The 20,822-nt window shown below is 51.7% G+C and overlaps 1 long non-coding RNA gene across 1 annotated transcript; it reads right to left on the bottom strand.

The window, feature by feature from the left end:
• Positions 1–345: 345 nt before the first annotated feature.
• LOC114022255 lies at positions 346–8,372 on the bottom strand. The gene is made up of 5 exons (XR_003566425.3): positions 6,783–8,372; positions 4,234–4,403; positions 3,458–3,792; positions 2,956–3,021; positions 346–2,761 (listed from the first exon to the last, which is right to left on the bottom strand). It is a non-coding gene; the product is annotated as an uncharacterized LOC114022255 (long non-coding RNA).
• Between the last annotated feature and the right edge of the window lie 12,450 nt (positions 8,373–20,822).

The raw sequence follows: 20,822 nt of genomic DNA, 5'->3' as shown, positions 1-20,822 counted from the left end.
AGAACCTGACTGATTTTTCCATTGTTCTAAGACCCAGGGGTTTGGGTCTGTCGTCCCTTTGTAACCAATTGGTGAGGATATATGCTCAAGCCTTCCCCAGGAAAGGGGTTGTAGGCTTGGGGGAATATTCTGGGGGGAATAGGACTCCAAGTGGTCCTTTCCCTGATTGTTTGTTAAATCACGTGGTGGTGGCAGCGATCCCACGGCAAGAAAGGAATCTGTGCCTTGGAGAAATCTTAACCTAAGATGGTAAGAATAAGCTAATGGGGTCTTTCATGCGGGTCCCCACATCTGTACCCCAGAGTTCAGAGTGGGGAAGGAACCCTGACAGCTATATAACAGTGTTTAGCCCACTTGGTCATCTTCAATCCATGCATTATGCTTTTCTGGAGTGATGGGTAAACATCCTCCCCATAAAAAGACAAAAAGTGGGGGAATGTAGTAGAAAGAGTGTGAGCCTGAAACACGTGGCCTGGTACAAGACATAAGGCCTGCACCAAAATCAGCAAGAGTGAGGTTATGAGCAAGAGTCAGGCCCTTCTCTAAAGCAAATGCCAGCTTACACGTTCACTGTCGGGTACATGAACTTGGTAAGATTATGGCTGGTATTGCTAAACACGGACACTCCTAAGAAGTATTAGGCACTAAGTATTCATGAAAACAACAAGGAGTCCGGTGGCACCTTAAAGACTAACACATTTATTTGGGCATAAGCTTTTGTGAGTAAAAAACCCACTTCTTCAGATGCATGGAGTGAAAAGTACAGATGCAGGCATTATATACTGACACATGAAGAGAAGGGAGTTACCTCATTCATGTAAACACAGTCCAGAACGGTAGTACCTGATACAAAGTTGTGGTATAAACACACTCCCTGAAAATGGTACAGGGACACACTGACCCTCCTGAAGAGAAGGTCAGGATGGCAGGATAACGGATGGGGATGTTTTGATTGAACCAACAGGTACAAGGTGTAAGGTGGTCATTAACCACATCAGAAAGGTACTAGGTAACTTGTTTGTATCTGTATAAAAGAGGGGTCACAGGAGGAGTGTCTTTGTCCAGCTGAGAGGACAGTGGAAAGTCCCACCGCTGACTAAGCTGAGTCTGTTGTCGTGGGCATACCTGTATTAGTGGCCCTGTAGAGTCTGCCAGGTGCTAGTTCCATACCTTATTGGCAGTAAACCTGGCCGAGTCTTTTTGGGCAGTTTGACTGAGGTCTGCTGTGATGGCCATCTGGCCAAAGCCAGAAAAGCACCCAGGGAGAACACACGCACACAGCCAACAACTGACAACACTATGCTCAGCGTTGTGGTGCCTAACTGATTCAGGAGCCTAAACAGCTGACGTGGGCTGGGAGGCATGCTCCCATCTGCAGTGCAGACCTACCGCTGGTTCCTCTCCCTGGCTCTGAGAGAGGGGGTGGCAACAGGGCTTAAGGAGGGGAAAGCAGCCCCTGTTCTCATGCAGCTAGTTCTCCATGTCCAGAGCTGCCCCTGCCCTCTGATCTGGCTACATTGAGAGCAGGAGGGGCTGGCCCAGAGATGATCTTCGGGGCGTATTGCAGTACCACTTCCATTTCCCAACTGAGCAAGTCCCGGGGCATTTCCCCACCCTGGAAAGCTGAGAAAAGGCCAGTCGTTGTGTTCCATTTCCCCTCCCGTGCTCTGGTGGCCACCCCCAATTCATGGCTTTTTTCTCTCTAACAAAAATACATCAACTATTCTTAAAAAACAAAAACAAAAAACCCAAGACCCTGTTTCATGCAGCTTCCGTGACGTTGAGGGTGAGTGTCTCACTTCCCAAGTGAACTACGTCGAGTTCTATTTAATCGGCTTCCGTGATCGATAAACCCTTCCCCACAGAATGTCCCGGGGGCGTCGGAGGCGGGGAGGAGGAGGGATGCCCAGGGAACTCCCGGAGCACGCGCCGTGTTCCAGCTTGAGGCATGTGCCCTTACATCACAGAGAATGGAGATGGTGCTGCTGGCACCGTTGCTGAGGAAGGTGAGCGGGGAACTGGGGCCTTTGATGGAATCTCCACCCAAGTTCAGCCTGAGGAGAGGCCAGAGGGGGGCTGATGGAGCCCCCCTGTCAGAGACCCAGCTGTGACGATGGTAGGGGATGTGCATAGCGGGGTGGATAAAGACCAGACAAGCACTGATTGACAGGTTGAAGGACCAGAACCGGATTCCGGAGCCTCGCCACAATGGATTCTGGGTGGGGGGGGGAGGGATAGCTCAGCGGTTTGAGCATTGGCCTGCTAAACCCAGGGTTGTGAGTTCAATCCTTGAGGGGGCCATTTGTAATCTGGGGAAAAATTGGGGATTGGTCCTGCTTTGAGCAGGGGGTTGGACTAGATGACCTCCTGAGGTCCCTTCCAACCCTAATATTCTATGATTCTATGATTCTGTGAATAGGGAGAAGAACCAGAACTGGAGTCCTGAGTACCATGGAATGGACTCTAGGCACAGCCGCTCCAGAAGGAGGGACAGTTTATTGCGTTCATTTCCCCTCAAGGTCTTCAGTGAGGAACGTGTGCTTGGCCTTCAGCGCCTGGTAGAGCTGGTCCTTGCAGACCCAGTTCCAGCTCGGCATGAGCTCATAGAGCTTCCGCATCTTCTCCGGGTTGCTTCTCTCGGCTCAGATGCGCTGGTACTGCTCGTTACCCAGCACGGTGCCACACAGCATGTCCAGGACCCCATCCACCATAGAGACCCGTTGAATTAGCTCTGCTCAATGCCGGTCCACAAAATGTTCCCCTGCGGAGGAGACACCAGAAGGTAGTGAATTGATACAGCGTCTCATCCCGTTTGCTTCCTTGGAGTGCCTAAGCTCCAACCAGGATGCATTGGAGCCCCTCCTCCATCTCTCCCCTGCCTTTCCCTGCTTCTTCTCCCAAGGGGGTTTGCTTATTATAATCCAGAGATGTTGCACCTTGAGCCCCGTATCTCACCTTCAGCACTGACTGGGCCTCCTATCTGTGCTCCGGGCCTGGGGATAGCCACATCTGCTTCGAAGCCTGTAGGAGGAGACCAGAAGAAACCATCACAAAAGCCACTGATGCCTTTTGGGCTTATACGCAAATCACAAAGGAGGGGACCCATCAGCTTTCTGCAGTCACTACAGCGTCTTCCCTCTCTGCAGTTTCAACATTCTACCGCTTGAGGGAGCCGTTTCTGCAGGAAATGGGCTACCAGGGGCTGCAGCAACCCAGAGAGGGGCCTTTATTTCCCACGCATCCTTCACCATGCTACTTTGTTTAGGCAAAACTCCAGGTCTTAATAAGTCTTAACTCAGGTTCTGACTTAACTGACCCATCCTGACTCAGGTTCTCTGTGGTCAATGGGAAGTTTGTCCTCGCAAGGGCAGAGCACAGGAAACTGGATCTGGCCCAGATCAAAACCCATGTTATTTTTAACTTAATAAAAAATGTAAGTGCCACGGTTGAATCTCACCGGTTTGTAACCCCGTGAGGATAGGCTCCAGGGCAAGGAAGGTGAAGCACAGGGTTCTCATACAGTCTAGGAAGAGCTGATGGGCCTGGTCCCCCTTGGCCAGCACCATATCAATCAGCATGGCAGCCCTGATCTCCTGATCCTCCAGCCAGTTCAGGGCGAGGTACTCTCCCTGCGTGAGGAGGAGGGGGCGTCGGCAGCGCTGACCACGGCCTCTGCATCACTCTGGAGGATTGTCATTAACTCTCTTCTCAGCTGCTGGATCACTTCCCAGGAGCCCCCACTTGACACCTTTGCTGGCCAGTCACCGTGCCTGGAATGGACTGGAAATACATCTGTACAAGAAGACAGTTGGATGAGTGTTAGTTCCCTGCAGATGTGCTGGTATCTAGGGATTTAATCACACAACGAGTGATTAGCCATGAAGTGAGGTCAGGAATTTAACAAGATTCACTAAGGGACTGGCCTTTTAGATAGATAACAAGAATATCCAGAGAGACAAGATGAGTGAGGTAATATCTTTAATTGGAGCAACTTCTGTAGGTAAAAAAGACAAGCTTTCGAGCCATAGAGAGCTCTTCAGGTCTTGTGGAGCTGAAGGCTTGTCTCTTTCACCAACAGAAGCTGGTCCAATAAAAGATATTCCCTCCCCCACCTGGTCTCTCACATACCCTGGGACCAACAGCGCTACAACACCACTGCAATCAAGAATATCCAGTTATCATAACTGATAACAATTTTGGAAGGGACACCAAACCCTGTGCTTCAGGACTTACGCTGATCTCTCACTGTTACAGACCAGGATGAGATGGAAGGTCATGGGTAGATTACTCTGCATCTCTTACTGCGGGTTCTTATGCTTTCCTCTGAAGCAGCTGACACCAGCACACTCAGAGACAGGCCACTGGATTATCTGGACCTCAGGTCGGATCCAATCTGGCAATTCCTATGCGGTGGAAAGAATTCACTGTTTTTTAAATCCGACCTTAATATTTAAATTTCCCAACTTTCCAAGAGAAATTTACTTTTAGATTCTATGCTCATTTAGGGTTTCTACCCATCAAGAAATTGATAAATATTCGTTCATAGATTCTAAGGCCAGCAAGAACCCTAATCAAGATAATCTAATCAGACCCCTGAATAACAAAGGCCATAGAACGTCCCTGGATTAATTCCCATTTGAACTTGAGTGTTTTGACCCTCTTACGCTCTGTCTGTCTATCTTAGGTACTTATCTGGTCTGCATCTCCATAGTATCTGAGTGCCTTATAATCTTCAATGTATTTATCCCCACACACCCCTGTGGCACAGGGCAGGGCTATTTATCCCCATTGAACAGATGGGGAACTGAGGCACACAGAGGCTAAGTGATTGGCCCAAGGTCATGCAGAAAGTCTGTGGCAGAGCAGGGAATTGAGCCTGGCTCCTTCCTTGCCATCCGTGCCCTGTGGCTGGATGCTGACACTAGACAAATGCAAACGGGAAGCAAGTGCAATGTTTTCTAACAGGAAAGGGAATTCACTCTTGGACCCTTATCTAAATGGTCAGCTGCTCTTTAGGGCAGGAAGCTGTCCCAGGTTTGTACAATCCTGAGTGCAATGGGCTCCTGGTCCGTGACCAGATGATCAGGAACTTTTTGACAGTGTTTTTTTAATTGAAAAGTGTTGCTGTGACTGATCTGGTAATTTCCTGCACTGTCTTTGGGAGAGTTTACTGGTCTAAGTTTATGTGGCATTGTGGACCAGAGAACATATGTAATTCCATGGGCGAGGCTAACCACAGCCCTGCCAGGAACTAAGAACAGTGTGTGTGTTGGGGGGGGCAGGGGGAGGAGGGGAGATTAGGCAAATTTTCTCAGGTTGAAACACCTCCAGTGAGGCACCACCATCTGGAGAGGTTGACATTGACTAGTTCAGACTGGATTCTCCAGAGACCAACAGACAAAGAAAGGACTGTTGGATAAATAGCCTCTGTTCAAACTGACTCAGGGTCTTCTTCCTGATCCAACAAACAGACAGGACCTTCAGTCCAAGGGGGCCCCAATCCTTCCTGGGAGAGGTTGGAAGGATTTCAGCCTACTGAGGCCCCATAAGACTGATTGGTAACTTCTGGGAAGCTTGTAGCCTGCATATAGGAACTTGGATTGATTTTAATATGTCTGTGCAGTAATGCTTTCACCTTGAGAATAAATGTGCTTGCTTATAAAGGGCTGTGTAGTAACTTATAAAATTGCTGGGAATTACGTTGTTCATAGCCTCTGAGGAGAAAGCAAAGCACAGAAGCTAGCCTGTTTAGACAGCCAGGCTTGCTGGGAATATCACAGTGTGGGCAGGGACCTGCGCAGCCTGGAAAAATCCTGCTCAGGAGGGATGGGTCTCTGCCCAAGGAGGTGAAGGCCGGGGAGAGGGGAGCCTAGGGTGGGTGCCCTCAAGGAACCATGTGGTGAGGGATATGGGTGCAGTTGCCCTGAACTATGACAGCCACATCTTTGAAACTGAAACTTTTTGCGGGAACTTAGTGACTCAGAAAAATATGTCGACGAAAGGTTTTGAAATTGTTGAAACATTTTGTGTCAATGTTTTTTAAAAGAAAAAAATTCTGGTTTTCTGGTTCAACATGACATTTCAGTTTGAAACTGAAGCTAGACTTAGATAGATAGATAGAATCACAATCAAAACAAAACATTCTGGTTGACCTGAACCAATATTTTTTTTCAGATTTCCAGTTCTTGAAAATTTTCAAGATTTTGACTTTCCATCCCAATTTGGAATGGGAAAATTTGCTGATATCTTGAAATTTTTTATGAGATGGGAAAACCATTTCCCACCCAGCTCTACTCCAAAAAGATACATAACGGGTTTGCCCAGGACCTAGTGCTATGGGGGGTGGGCCACGGCTGAGCTCCTAGGTACAACCACAACACCAGTTACAATTGGGGCCACTCCCCATGGGCTGTGGTGGATTCTCCAGCACCTGGAATCTTTACACCTATATCTGTAGTCTCTTACTAAAAGACAAGCTATAGCTCAAACACTGGAGTTATAGGGCTGGATGCAGGAATCACCGGCTGAGATCCTGTTGGAGGTCAGACTAGATCAGAATGGTTCCTTCTGGCCTATAAATGTAAAAATGCTGAGAGAGAGGGTTTGTAAGGGAGCCATCACATAGGCCCTTTGCCAGGGATAATAACTTCATCGCAAGAGCAGCAGCTCTGTGGTTTCATAGATAAGGCCAGAAGGGACCATTCTGATCATCTAGTTTGACCTCCTGCATAGCCCAGTTTTGGATGTCAATTTCACCCCCGTCTCAGCTATTCATTGCTCACTCGTTAGCCACGGTCCTGAGTGTAGCACCGCTGCCTGGCTCTCCCTCTGCTTCCCCATCCACAGGCCTTGCCAGTGAGCTCCAGGCAGCTGGGGGCGACATTCTGAACTCTCTCTGGCCACATAGTCCAATAAACCCTTGTTTCAGTTCAGGGAGCAGTTTCTGAAGCCCTGGAAAACAAAGGATTTAGCTTAACATGACTAGTTAGGAGATCTGTGGTTTAAAACAGGTTTCTAAGCTCCCTCTAATAAGCTCTGGGAGGGGAATGGGGTCTAGTGGTTTAGAGTGAGCTGGCTGGGAGTCAAGATTGCTGGGTTCTACCCCTGGAGCTGGGAGGGAAATGGGGTCTGGTGGGTTAGAATAGGGGGATTCCCAGGTTCTCTTCCTGCTTTTGCCACTGATTCACCCATGGGTCTTTCCCAGAAGAACTGACCCTTGAACTTTTCAGAGGATGAACCCGAAAGCGTCACATCCTCTAGGAGAGAAACAAAGAGAAGGTCAGTCAACTTGTTCATCAGAATACTTTCCCTTTTATATTAGACACTTTACATTCACAGCGAGCACTTTCAGGTCTGAATGGTTACACATGATGGTGCATAGAGCCCCTGTGTTTGGAGTACCAAGAGGCCTTACAGCTGGAATAACCCACCCATTGAAAGAATACTCTGTTATTTATTGTTTGTGTCACCATAACACCTAAAGGCCGAGTCAGGGTTCAGGACCCCATTTTGCTTCACGTTGTATAAACACAGACCAAAAAGACAGTCCCCACCTGGTCTCACCAACACCTTCCAGACAACTTCCCCGTAGCGTTTCATCAGTACGATGAGTTTGAGTCCCTCCCTCATGTCCTTGGTGTAGATTTCCATGAACGGCTGCTGGTCCTCTGGACTCATGTAGCGAAAGTCCACTTCCTGATGTAGAGACAAGACATTCCTATAGGGGAGACCCTACTTGAGTCCGCAATGCAGGGATGCACCAGTCCTAAATAACTCATTGGGGTCTTTGCCTAGTTCATTAGCTGGTGGCAGCTAAATAATAATGTATGGGTGTCCCTGTGGTATAGTGGTTTCCATGTGGATGAGAAATCAGTGACATGGAGCAATTTCTAAGCATCATTTGTTTATTTGCAATATGTACATATCCTGTTTCCTTGGACAGAAGACCAAGCAGGTAACGACCTTTTGCAAATTGCCTTAACGAGGCCCCTCAGCTCTGTCCCAAAACCAAGCCCTCTGCCTTCTGGGCACGTCTATGCTGCAAAGTGAACTCAGGTGACTGGCACCTGGTCTGAACACAGGGTTAACCTAGCCCGGATGTGAGCAGCCACACTGCAATGCCCTGCCCAGCTCCGACTCCTGGCTTCTGACTCTGGCTCTGACCTTGGTCTATGATTTTTGGCCACCGACTCCTGCTCTGATGACTCAGCCTGACTCCTGCCCCAACCACTGGGCATGGCCACCCTCTAACACCAAGTCACTGTGTCCTCTCTGATGCTCACCTGTGTGTGGGGCTCAGACAGCTGGTGGCATATCCCATGAACAGGCACTGGCTTCCTCCTTTCCCTGGGTTGCTCAACCCCCGCTCAGCCCCAGGCCCTGCCTCCCCTCCACCGCTGCCCCCAGACCTCACCCCCACCCCTCCTCTTCCCACCTCCGCTCTGCCCCAGCCTCCTTTTGGAAGTGCGGCTGCTAGATCTGGACACAGTCTCCAGGAATGGTCTCACTGACGCCGTATACTGAAACAATATCACCTCCCAACGCCCACTGGACGCGCCCTGCTCAGATCTCCAAGGATCATGTTTGCCCTGTCGGCTACATCGTCGCACTGGGAACTCACATTCAACCGGTGAGCCCTACGGGTCGGTCTAGGCGGCAGTCACAGGGTGTGATCGCAGTGTGAGCAGGCCTACCCCAAGCTAGCTTTCATCCGGCTCTCTTGGGGTCCGGAGCAGCGAAGCTGCAGCAGGTGGACAAGCCCTGCGAGTAACTACCCTGGGTTCAGGGCAGGTTTCTGCAGCCTGTCCTGAGCCGCATGCTGCTGCATCTTTACTGCTCCGGCCCCTGGGCTGGCTGGATTAAAGCTAGCTCGGGTGTGTCTGCACAAGCTGCAATCACGCCCCATGACTGCAGTGTAGACATAGCCAGAGGGCTTTTCAGTGTGGTTCAGACACGGCTGCATTAGAGGCAGCCTCTCTCCTCTGAGCTGTTGTCCTGGAAAGGGCGCCCATGTGGGATGTAGCAGGCAGAGCTCTGCAGGAACCAGAATTTCCCTGTAGTCGGAAATGCTGCGATTTTGAAATGTGCTGAATCGGCAAGAAATGTTGACATTCAGATTTTCCCATGCAATGAAATGTTTAGAAAAAATTCATTCCAGGTCAGTTGAAAAGCTTCATTTTGGTTTTGACTTTTTAAACTATATTTTAATGTAATCTAGTTTAATATTACATCATTTGATTTCACTTCATTTACGATAATTAGTGGAGAACGCAAAGTCTGGGTGGACTATATTTTGGGAAGTGAACATACGAAAATGGTGAAAGACATAAAGATTATACCGAGCACATATGTGGCAGAACAACATGAGGTATTAAGAGCTAAAATCCAACTGCAACCTGAGAAAACAGGAGAGAAGATGAAATTGAGGGAGAAATTAAGTTGGTGGTTACGTAAGGGGGCGAAGAAAGGAAGAGTTCTGCCAAAAAGTAAAGGAAGTTTTCATACTTTGCCAGTGACAATAAAGAAGAATGGAGGAAGTTTAATAAATTACTCCTGGGGGAATTCTGCACCACTACGTGCGTGCAGAATTCATGTCCCCCATAGATTTCATTGCTTCTCTGCAAAAAAATGACTTTTTGGCTAGGAAACAAAGGGAAGCCACAAGACCGGTCACGTGCCCCCTCTCTAGCAGTGTGGGCATGTCATTTCAGGTGCCCAGAGCAGCCGGCGGAGGTGGGGTGGGGCTGAGGACGCCCCAACTGGTAGTTCCACCCTGTGTTGGGCTCAACTGGTAGCTTCTTCTTCCCCTGTAAGGAATGGCTGGAGCTGGGGCTGGGGCTGGGGCTGGGGCTGGGGCTGGGGCTGGGTCAGATGCATCCCCAGAAACCTCCCCCAGCTACAGGAAGCTACACACACACACACACACACTCTTCCTGCCCCCATTGCTCCTCAGCGACAGGGGGAGGGGTCGAATGGGGAGCTGCTCCTCCATCCATCCAACCCCCGTGCATCTGGACCCCTCATACTCAGACCCTCACGCCAAGCCTCCCTCCCATGCCCAGAACCTCCCCCCACCGAAACTCCTGTACCCAAACCCCCACCCCATTGAGTCCCAACCCCCCTGCAACCAGACCTGCACCAAGACCACCCTCTACTGAGCCTGCTGTACTCCAACCCCCATCCCAACAACACCCCATGCACCTGGACCACCCCAACAAGCCTGTTGCACCCAGATCCCCACCCCAGTGAGCCCCAACCAGCTGCACCTGGACCCCCAACCCATGAAGCCCCACTCCCCCAGCACCTGGAGCCACCCACTGAGCCCCAACCACTTTCTCCTGGACCTCCCTGCAGAGTCCCATTCCTCCTGAACCCCCAGGCAAGCCCCTGTGCATCCAGATCTCCCACTGAGCCTGCACCTAGATTGCCCCTCACAGAACCCTCTCACCCCACACCTGAATCCCCCCACACTAAGCCCCTCCACACTTGGATCCTGCTGGGCTGAGTCTGCTTGCCCCATATCTGGATTGGGGCCAGGGCTGGGCATCCATGACTGTTCCTCTCACTTGCTATCTTGGTGCATCTGGTGTGGAGTGGCAGGGCCCTGGGATTTTTCTGGGGCAGGCCCAGCCCTTGTGCTGTGTCAGGGTTGGGTGCAGCCTCACCTCTTAATCTGTATCCTGGGGGGGCAGAGGGAGCTGCATGGTGATCTCCCACATCTGTACAGTCAGTGGCCTGTGCTCCCCACTGCCATGCTAGAGACTCCACATTTATTTATTGACAAATGAAATATGCAGAATTTTAAAATATTATGCAGAATTTTTATTTTTTTGGTGCAGAGTTTTTCAATTTTTGGCGCAGAACTCCCTCAAGACTAACAAATGTTTCATTCAGGTGGTAGAGGTAACAAAGCAGAACAAGTGGTTGAATGGGGTGTTTTTGGAGAACAAGCCAGTGGTGGAAATCTGATGTACAAGGGAAGTTAAAAAGAAATAATTGTTCCAAGAGTTTGAGGAAGCAGCTTGTGATAATGAGACAATCAAAACTGAAAACTCAAAAAAAGGAGGCTAAAAGGGCAGTTGCTAAATCAAGAATGGATGCTGAAGACGAATTTTACAGAAAACTGGAGGAAGATGATGGCAGGAAATTGGGTTTGGGCTTGGTAAAAAAAGAGGAACAATGTAACACAAGATGTGAAGAAATCTTTCTGTGTGAAGGATGGGATCTGTGAGGTGATGACCCCTAAAGAAGTACTAGAGATATTTCCAAAGGCTGTTAAATGAGAAGAGGTTGCTGGGAGGGCAAGCACTGCCAGCAGCTATGGACAAGCCTCAGAGGGTATCAATCTCTGTAGAGGAGGTAAAAGCAGCACTGGTTAAGATGGACAATGGTAAAGCAGCTGGTGAAGAGGAGAAACTGTTGATATGATCAAGGCAGCTGGAGGTACTGGAATAAAGTGGCTTCATAGATTACTCTGTGATTGCTGGGAACAAGCTAGGATACCAGATGACTAGAGAATGGGATTGATTGTGCCTCTGTGTAATGATCCAAGGGTGCGGGTCTACAACCCAAGGGCTGCACAGACTCCCTGCTGCTGCCATGTTGAAACCAGCTCTTGTCTGCCTCCTACAATCAGCATACAGCCCTCTTCCTGACTCTTGCTCCGGTCCTACCTCACCCCTACCCTTGCTCCTAGCTACCACCTTGTTTCTGCTCCATAGAATCATAGAAGATCAGGGTTGGAACTCAGGAGGTCATCTAGTCCGACCTCCTGCTCAAAGCAGGACCAACACCAACTAAATCTTCCCAGCCAGGGCTTTGTCAAGCCTGGCCTTAAAGACAAATAAGGATGGCGATTCCACCACCTCCCTAGGTAACCCATTCCAGTGTTTCACCACCCTCCTAGTGAAATAGCATTTCCTAATATCCAACCTAGACCTCCCCCACTGCAACTTGAGACCATTGCTTCTTGTTCCAGGCCTGACTCTTGCCTCTCCTTTGGTTCCTGCCCTTACACCTCGCTCCTGGCCATGACCTACCATTCCTGGCTCTGATCCCCAGTTCTGACTTCTGACTCCAACGCTAGATTGACCCTTGGGTCTGACCCCCACTTCTGTTCCCTCCTCTGGATGCCTCATCCGCCCACTAGACCTGACTTCTGTGCTGACCAGTAGGCCGGACTGCTGGTCCCAGTTCCCAACACTTCGGAAGGGTAAGGGTGATATAAGTAATCCAAAATCTACTAGAGCATCACCCTGCTAAGTCAACTTCTCAAAGTCCTTGAGAGAGATCTGGAGGCAAGATTGAAGTGGAAGGTGGAGGAAAATATAGAAGAGGAGCCGCGTGGCTTTAGAAGGGGAAGGAGATGCAATATTTGCAATGAGACAGAAGTCTGAAAGAACAGTAACTAGAGGTCATAATTGCTATGTAAAATGGATTGGTCTTGAAAAGCATGATGTAGTTCCATGGGAGATGAGGTTTGGAGTATTGAGCTGGATGGGAGAGGGACCTCAAAAAGCAGAGATGCGAGAGGAGCTGTAGTGAAGGTCAGGAGCTAAGGTGGTAACTCTGAGAGTTTTGATGTGAGATTGAGACAAGGCAGGGCGCTTGGTCCACTTCTCTCCATCCTAGTTGTGGAGTTAATCAGTAGGAGAACCAAGCTTGTGTAGCCACAGAGAAAACAAATGTACGCTGACAATCTGGCCCTTCTGGCTGAAATCGGAATTGGTAAATATGGTATCAGGGTGGGCACTGGTGTTTGAAGACCCGAGTTTGAAGGTAAACGCAAAGAAAACTGAAATTATGCAGGGAAAGTGGAAGCAAGAGCTGGTGATTGAAGTTTCAGGAGAGAAGCTGAATCAGAAGAGTTTGTGTACATGGGAAGTACACCTAGTGCCATTGGAGAGAGAGCTCAAGAATTGAAAAGCAGAAGCCAGCGTGCATGGGCAGCAGTGAAGAAAGTGGCAGGAACACTGTGGGACCAGCAGAGATGTAACAAACGCAGAGGAAAAGTATATTCTGTGTGTGTTTGTCCCTACCTGCTCCATGGTTTGGAAACGGTGGGTCTTATGGAGATGGAGGAAGAGAAGATAGAGGTAGTAGAAAATAATACACTGAGGACAATGGGAGACAAGTGGAGGGTAGACAGGGTGCGCATGTAAGAAATAAGGAGGAAGATGAATTTGGGACTCTCAGTGATAGGCTGCAGAGTGCACGTTTCAGGTAGGTTGGAAATGTGATAAGAACGGGAGAAGAACAACTAGCAAAGAAAGCATGTTAGGAAGAGGACAGCAAGAAAGGACAAGGGAGGCTGAGGATAGGCTGGCAAAACTCTGTCTAGAGACGTCTGAAGAGAAAAGGAGTGGAACTCCATGACCTGCAAGCCCATGCCATGCAAGGAGTGCCGAAGAATTTCCCTGTGTAAACGGGAAAAGAAGTCAGGAAGGGAAGGGAAGGGAAGTGTTAATTTACTATAAAAATATCATATAAATTGTTAAATGAAAAACATTTCAAAACGAAAAATCAAAATCAAATGTTCTGATCTTATAGAAAAGAATCATTTCAATGACATGTCATTGATATGGACATATTCCCAATTTTGTCCAGTCAGCATCCGCCGATGGAAAACAGCTCCACCAGAACATTTTCAACCAGCTGTAGTAAGGAGGGATCTGGAGTGAGATCTAACTACATGCTCTTGTTAAGTCTATTAATCCTGCAGCCGGTGGTTTTCATTCTTTAGACTTATAGCTAAATGTCACTCACCTCGGGGTTACCTCTAAGTCCAACGAACTGGACACAGTGTAACAAGAGCCGAAGTAGAGGGGCTTCGTCTAAGGGGGCTTGAGCACCTGTATGGACTGGTGCTTTTTCTCCTCTTCATCCACCGCCTATAAGAGTTCAAACACAGGTGTTTCCAGGAGATACTGGCCAACAGAAAAATATGGGGAAAGGCCCAATTCTTTCCTCCATGCTCCCACTGGACTGGGGAGTCCTGGATCGCCTCACACAGCAGAAAGGTGCTTGTCACCAAGCCAGGGAAGATGGTATCCAGATGCCAGCACTCAAGGTCCCTGCATATGCTGGGCAAGGATTGTGGTTCTTTAGAGCAGGATTTTACGAACACAAGGGGATCTAACAGGACCCATGAGGCAACCAAGTCACAGACTCTCCTTCACCCTCAAAGATGGAAGGGTGAGAGAGAATCTCGTGATGGAATTGCAGCGGGTCCTGGAAATGGCTGCAAAGACCATCGAGCAAATTAGGACTTGGGTATTGTTCACCCTCGAAGATCAGAGGGATCCTGGAGGACTGAATACAGGAAGGGGTTTTCCTGAGCTCCTAAGGGATTTAAGAGGCTACATCATATGGGAGTGAGACGCCTAACAGAGAAAGGCTAAAATGTTGGGGGTTCCATTTGCGAAAAGTTTCGGTATTTCGGAATTTGGTTTCATTCCAAATCAGATCAAAACCAAATTCACTGAAAAGCTTTGTGAAGGGACAAACCCCCCCAAACATTTCACCCTACTGAACTGGTATCTTCTGACAAAACTAAGCTGTGCTGGAAAATTTCCAACCAGTTCTAGTGCCTAATCCACTTACGCCGTTCTGAAAATCCCAGGTGCTGTTGAAAGTCAATGAAATGTGTGCTCCTAAGTCACTTGGGCACTTTGAAATCCCCACCCACAATGTTCAGGCTCACAGGGTCTCCTGTGCCTGCTTGTTCCCAGCCCTGCTCTGGCAGTGCCTCCAGCTTTACCTTATTCCAGGTAACTCGGTCCTGACTTCAGCTGCGATTTCTGAATTCAGCTCTGGCCCAGGCTCTGGCATTGGCCTCTGACTCCAGTTCGGACCTGGGCTCCGACTCCTGGTTCCTGACCCTTGGTTCCGATTCCTGGCTACCACTAACCACTAGGCCTGACTCCTGCTCTAACCACTAGGCATGACCGCTCGCAACCCAGACACTGACACGGTGAACAGATAACAGGCAGGAAAAACATGTTCAGGAAGCTGGACTCCCTCTGGGTTTGAATCAGCGGAGAGCTCCAGGTGTCGGTTTAGCTGTCCCACAAGAGCAGCCAGCCCCGCTGGGAGTTCTCGCTCCCTCTGTGCCCTGCCGCGGCTGGTGGCTCTGGCTCACCCCTGCTGTGTGGTCGGTTCCCAGTTACCTGTATGAGCGAGCGGTCGTTGGGGATCAGGCAGAGGTGGCTGCTGGCTATTTCCGGGGCACAGCGCGGTGTCAGAACAGGCAGGGACTAGCCTGCCTCAGCCAGGCAGCACCGCCCACGGGACTTTTAATGGCCCGGTCAGCAGTGCTGACCAGAGCCGCCGCGACCCAACGACTTACTTTCCGCGACCCGGTGCTGGGTCGCGACCTGCCGTTTGGAAACCACTGGTCTCGTGGGCTAGAGCAGGGAGGGCTGGGAGTCAGGACTCCTGGGTTCCATCCCTGGCTCTGCGAGGGTTATAACTGAATGTATTTAGCTATACAGAGAGATCACAGTGTCCTGTGTCTGCACTGAGCTCTGTCCTCAGCCCCTTCGAGTCTGTGTCTGCCATGGGGATCGCAGCCGTCAGTCAAAGCTTAGACCCCACTTATTGCTCTTGTCCGCTCTACCTCTGAGGCACAGGAAGGGCGGGAGGTGAACGGCTGCCACGGCCCCGGCCGGTTCCACCCGGATGTTGAACAAAGGGCCGGACACCATCCGCTGCTGCTTCTCAGATGCGCTCAGATGCTGATCCCAGAAGTTGTATCCGTACTGGATGCTCACAGCTGCCCTCACCTCAAACCCCAGTTCGGTTTCAGAGCAACGGAAGGAGCCTGCCCCGGGAGGTGAACCCTGCACGGCGCAGGGAGAAAGGGAGAGGGGGAATTTATCAGTGCGAGATGGAACTAGCCAATCTCCTGCCCCCACTGACACCAGCTGGAGTCAGGTCCGTTAGTCCCCATTGTTTGTGTGGGCGTTACTGTAGTGCATATAGGCTCAGATCAGAACTGGGTCCCCATTGTGCCGGGCACCGCGCAGACCCCAGCCGAGATCAGGGCCCCATTGTGCCAGGCGCTGCACAAACCCCAGCGGAGATCAGGGGCCCCTTGTGCCAGGCGCTGTACAGACCCCAACCAAGATCTGGGCCTGCCTTGTGCCGGGCACCACACAGACCCTGACCGAGATCAGGGCCCCCTTGTGCTGGGCACCACACAGACTCCGGCTGCGATCAGGGCTCCCTTGTGCCGGGCGCTGCACAAACACATCACAAGGGACAGTCCTTGCCCCAGAGAGCAAATAGTTCTCCTCATTTTACAGATGGGGACCCGAGGCCCAGGGTGGATTAAATCAGTGGTTCTCAACCTGTGGCCCCCTGGGGGGCTGTGATCAGGTTTCAGGAGCTCCGCCAAAATAAAGCAGAGAGCAGGGCTGGCGTTAGACTCGCCGGGGACTGGGGCTGAAGCTGAAGTCTGAGCAACTGAGCTCTGCGGGCCGCCCTGTGGTGTGGGACCCCGGGGGCGATTGCCCTGCTGGCTTCCCCCTAACACCGGCCCTCGCTTTCAACGACCGGATATGCAGAAAAACAACTGTTGTGGCCCAGGGGGGCCATGGAGTTTTTAAAGCACATTGTGGGGGGGCCTCAGAAAGAAAAAGGTGGAGAACCCCTGGATTCAATGATTGGCCCGAGGGGTCAGGGAGTCGGTGACAGGGGCAAGAATTAAACTCCAGTCTCCTACATCCCAGTCTAGCGTCTTACCGAGAAGACACCAGGTTCACCCCTTCAGGCTCTCTCACCTGTAGGATCTGGGCTTCCCCTCGGACTCTAGCACAAGCTCTGGCTTCACTTCTGAGAGGTCCTAAGACACAGGAACAGGTGTTAAGGTGGCACCATGGGGAGCGGAGCTCTTGGAGGAGGGAACCCGGGCGGCTGTGGGCAAGGGTTCAGCTGGGGGCTGTTTCCATGGCCTGAGACCCTGGCAGAACGGACTCCTGACCAGCTGGATTCCAGCCCCACAATCAGTCATTGCCCTGGGGGGTGGGGCGGGGGGGTTCCCAGGTAACAGAGACACACATACCCCGGCCCGCCCTGGTCTCGGAGCCAGGAGCTTGTGGGGAGAGTTTTGCAAACCATTGCTCCTATTCGGTTGGCTGAAGAAGCTACTTAATTTCAGCTGGGAATAGAACCCAGGAGTCCTGACTCCCAGGTCCCACCCTCATTCCCTACACCCCACTCCCCTCCCAGAGCCAGAGATAGAACCCCGGAGTCCTGACTCCCAGTCCCCTGATCCCACTGATTGGTCTTGTTTCCTTTTCCAGACTGCACCGCACCAACCCGGCTGGGTAACTTCCTCTGAACGGCCAGTTGGAGGCACTAGAATACCCCAGCAGGGAGTGTGAGGTCCCCATCCCTACCACCTCTGTCACACACCACATGCATTTCTCCTGCTTCCCGGAGGGTTCCATGGTGAGGTCCTCCCCCTGGGTCCATCTCCTGCTGCAGAGAGGAAACACCATTCCAGCTCGGCATAGCCCTGGGCCCAGCTCAGTGGGATCATCGTCCGGGCTGCCGTGGGGCTGCTCTGCAAGCTGACATCATAGGAAAGGATCAGCTATGGTACAGCTTGACCCACAGTGCCTCCATGGGGCAGGGTTTCCAGTTTATACAATGGGACAGGCTGGGACTGGAATAGCCAGGAGCACAGCACTCCTGCCCTGGTCCCGACAGTGCCCCCTGCTGGCAGAGGCCGGACTTGGAGCCAGCATAGCCAGGAGCTCCCCCCAAACCAGAGCGCTCCCTTAGCCAGAGCTCCTGTCCTGGTCCCTACAGTGCCCCCTGCTGGCAGAGGCCAGGGCTGGATTGGCCAGGAGCTATCCTCAGGCAGCGCTCCTGCCCTACTCCCTACTGTGCCCCTGCTGGGAGAGCCAGGAGTTAAAAACACAGGCAATCTCTCGGGGCCTGATCCAAAGTCAATGGCACAAATCCCCCATTAATCTGATTTCTAGCCAATTCGCCGTCTCCGTGGCTGGGATTCTTCTGTGCTGCACAGGAAAGCCCCAGCGAACTACCCTCTGCCTGGCAACAGAGAGTTTGCAGGAAATATAAAAAGGAGAAGTACAGTCTGCAGACAGCAGTGAATCTGGCTCCGCACTACGGGAGAATTTCCACTTTCAGAGGGGAAGCAACAGCAAAATCTGCATCTCATGGGTCAGAAAAGCCAAGCGCAGGGAAAGGGGTTAAAGCAAAACAGGGTGGGATTGGCACCAGCCTCCCAGCTGCAAACAGCTGGCATCTCCATCACTCCCAGGTAGCGAGGGGGAAAGGGACTTTCCGGAGCTGGGATGTGGGGGCAGATCTCCCTTACTGATCCCAGTGGCCTCAGCCAGTCGCTCGGCCAGAGGTCCCTGGCTCATGGCTCTGAGCATCTCCTGGGTCATCCACACAGTATGGCCTTCTCCATAGGTGCTCACCAGCTCCTCAATCATCTCCATGACCTGTGCTCTCTCCTGTCCTCCCCAGGGGTCAGCCGTAGGGCCCCTGATGATGGGTCTTGGCCGCTCTCTCCCGGATCCTCCTGAGACCCTCCTCGCCCAAGCTGCCCAAGGTTCATGCCTGCGTCTCTCGCACTCTGCAGAGAGCCAGTCTCTGCTCCCTGCATCGCTCTTCGTAAGTCTCCAGTGCCTCGGCAAGTCCCCCTGCCAGCTCCCTCCCGTCTGATGGCCCTGAGCACTTCCCCAGCAGTCTCCAAGCCACAGTGCACCCCGTAGTGGTTGATCAGCTCGGCGGTGACCTCTGCAGGCTTCGCTCTCCCCAGCCAGCCCCAGGGGATGGGGTTGTAGCCCCCTTTCTGCCCCATGTCAGCCAGCTTGACCTTGAACCTCCCAAGCTCATCCTCCCCCAGCTCATCCAAGGTGCAGAGCAGGTGGCCCCTAGCTCTGGAGGTGGCTGATCGTTGCTCCCGGCGCTGCTCCTCATAAGCATCCAGCAACGCAGCCAATTCCTCAGCCAGATCTCCCCGGTTCACAGCTCTCAGCCCCTCCACAGTCACCTCCAGCTCGGCATCCACCATCAGCCATAGAGAGGGGTGGAGGGCTCCCCTCAGCAGCCCCGAGCCCTCCAGCCCCCTCTTCAGCCAGACCTGACTGATCTTGGCCCTTAACTCCTTCAGCTCCCGGCCTGCCAGCTCCTTCAGGGCTTCCAGCAGGTGCTGCCTGCCTGTCTTCTCCATTGGATCTGGGACAGCAGAGAGACAAGAGCAGGAAGCTGAGTCACTGGTGCTCAGAAAGCAAGGGGAGGAGCTACAAGGCCAAACCCCCTCGACATGGTCCCTTAGCCCCGCCCTCTCTTTTCTGTATGTTCTAATCCCGCCCTCTTCACCATGGTAACCAGTCATTCAAGAAGCAATGTGACCCACAGCTGTCACACGTGGACCACCTTCTCTCTTATTCAGGCAGCAAATTTGGGGAGGCGGTTTTACCTCTGCGTGCGGTACTGGACACCAACGCTGGGGTGCTGGGTCCAGTTCTGGAGGGCCCATTTCCAAAAGGATGTTGGAAAATCAGAGAAGGTGCGAAGAAGAGCCACAAAAATGGTGGGAGAAAGTGCCTGAGAGTGAGAGACGTAAAGAGCTTGATCTGTTTACGGGATCAGAAAGATGACTGAGCAGTGACTTGGGGCTTGTCTACACTTACATTTTACAGCGCTCCAACTTGCTGGCTCAGGGGTGTGAAAAATCACACCACCACCCCCGAGGGTAGCAAGTTGGAGCGCTGTAAAGCACCAGTGTGGACAGGGTCTGAGCGCTCTGAGCTATTCCTCTCATGGAGGTGGATTACCAGGAGCGCCGGGAGAGCTCTCTCCCAGCACTCGCGTGCGACCACACTCACACATCAAAGGGCTCCCGCGGCAGTGCTGTGAACTTCCCAGTGTCGACGTAGCCTTGATCTGGGTGTAGAAGGACCTTCGCAGGGAGAACATCCCAGATGCTAAAGGGCTCTTTGATCTAGTGGAGAAAAGCAGCACACAAACCGGCAGCTGGAAGCTGAAGCCAGACAGATTCCAATGCCGAACAAAGCCGAGAGAGATTTAACATGGAGGGGGATGAAGCCTTGGAACAAACTCCCCAGGGCAGTGGGGGACTCGCCATCTCTTGAAGGTCTCCAGTCCAGACTGGAGGGCTTTCTGGAAGATGCATTAGCTCCGTGTAGGGAGAAGAGGGTGAAACTCTCTGCCCTGTGCTCTATAGGAGGTCAGACTAGCTGATAAAATGAGGCCTCCTGGCTTCAAACACCTAGGCATTGCGTGCACAGTGGAGTGGTTGGTTTGGGTAGGGGTTTGTTGGTGTCGCAGGCATTTCTTGCTGTCTTCTCCGTGGACTCTGGTACTAACCCCATGTTCATCCCCTGCGGATCCAGGGGAGAAAAAATAAAGTTGCTCTCTCATCTGTCAGTGGCGGCTTCCTGCCCTCCAAGGGGCACAGGGATGAGTCCCTGGGGCTACTGTATTTATTATTGTATTTATTAGCGAATGGGCAATGTGTACCAAATTCGTGGCCGTGAAAAATGCATCATGGACCGTGAAATCTGGTCTCGCCACGAAAACTGGTCTCGTGTCTACTTTTACCCTCTCCTATATCCAGCTTTCACAGGGGAGACCAGCATTTTCAAACGGGGGGTCACGACGCAATAAAGGGTCGCGGGAGGGGGTCACAAGGGGGGCCGGCAGCCGCCGCTTTTCAGCCGCCCAACTCTGAAGGCAGCGCCGCTGCCGGCAGCCACACGGAAGTAAGGGTGGCGATACCGTGACCCCCATTACAATAATCTTGCAACCCCCCCCCC

Source organism: Chelonia mydas, chromosome 6, assembly GCF_015237465.2.
Source record: "Chelonia mydas isolate rCheMyd1 chromosome 6, rCheMyd1.pri.v2, whole genome shotgun sequence".
Lineage (NCBI taxonomy): Eukaryota > Metazoa > Chordata > Testudines > Cheloniidae > Chelonia > Chelonia mydas.
The sequence above is the reverse complement of the archived record's forward strand: the minus strand, read 5'-3'. Positions and strand labels throughout refer to the sequence as shown.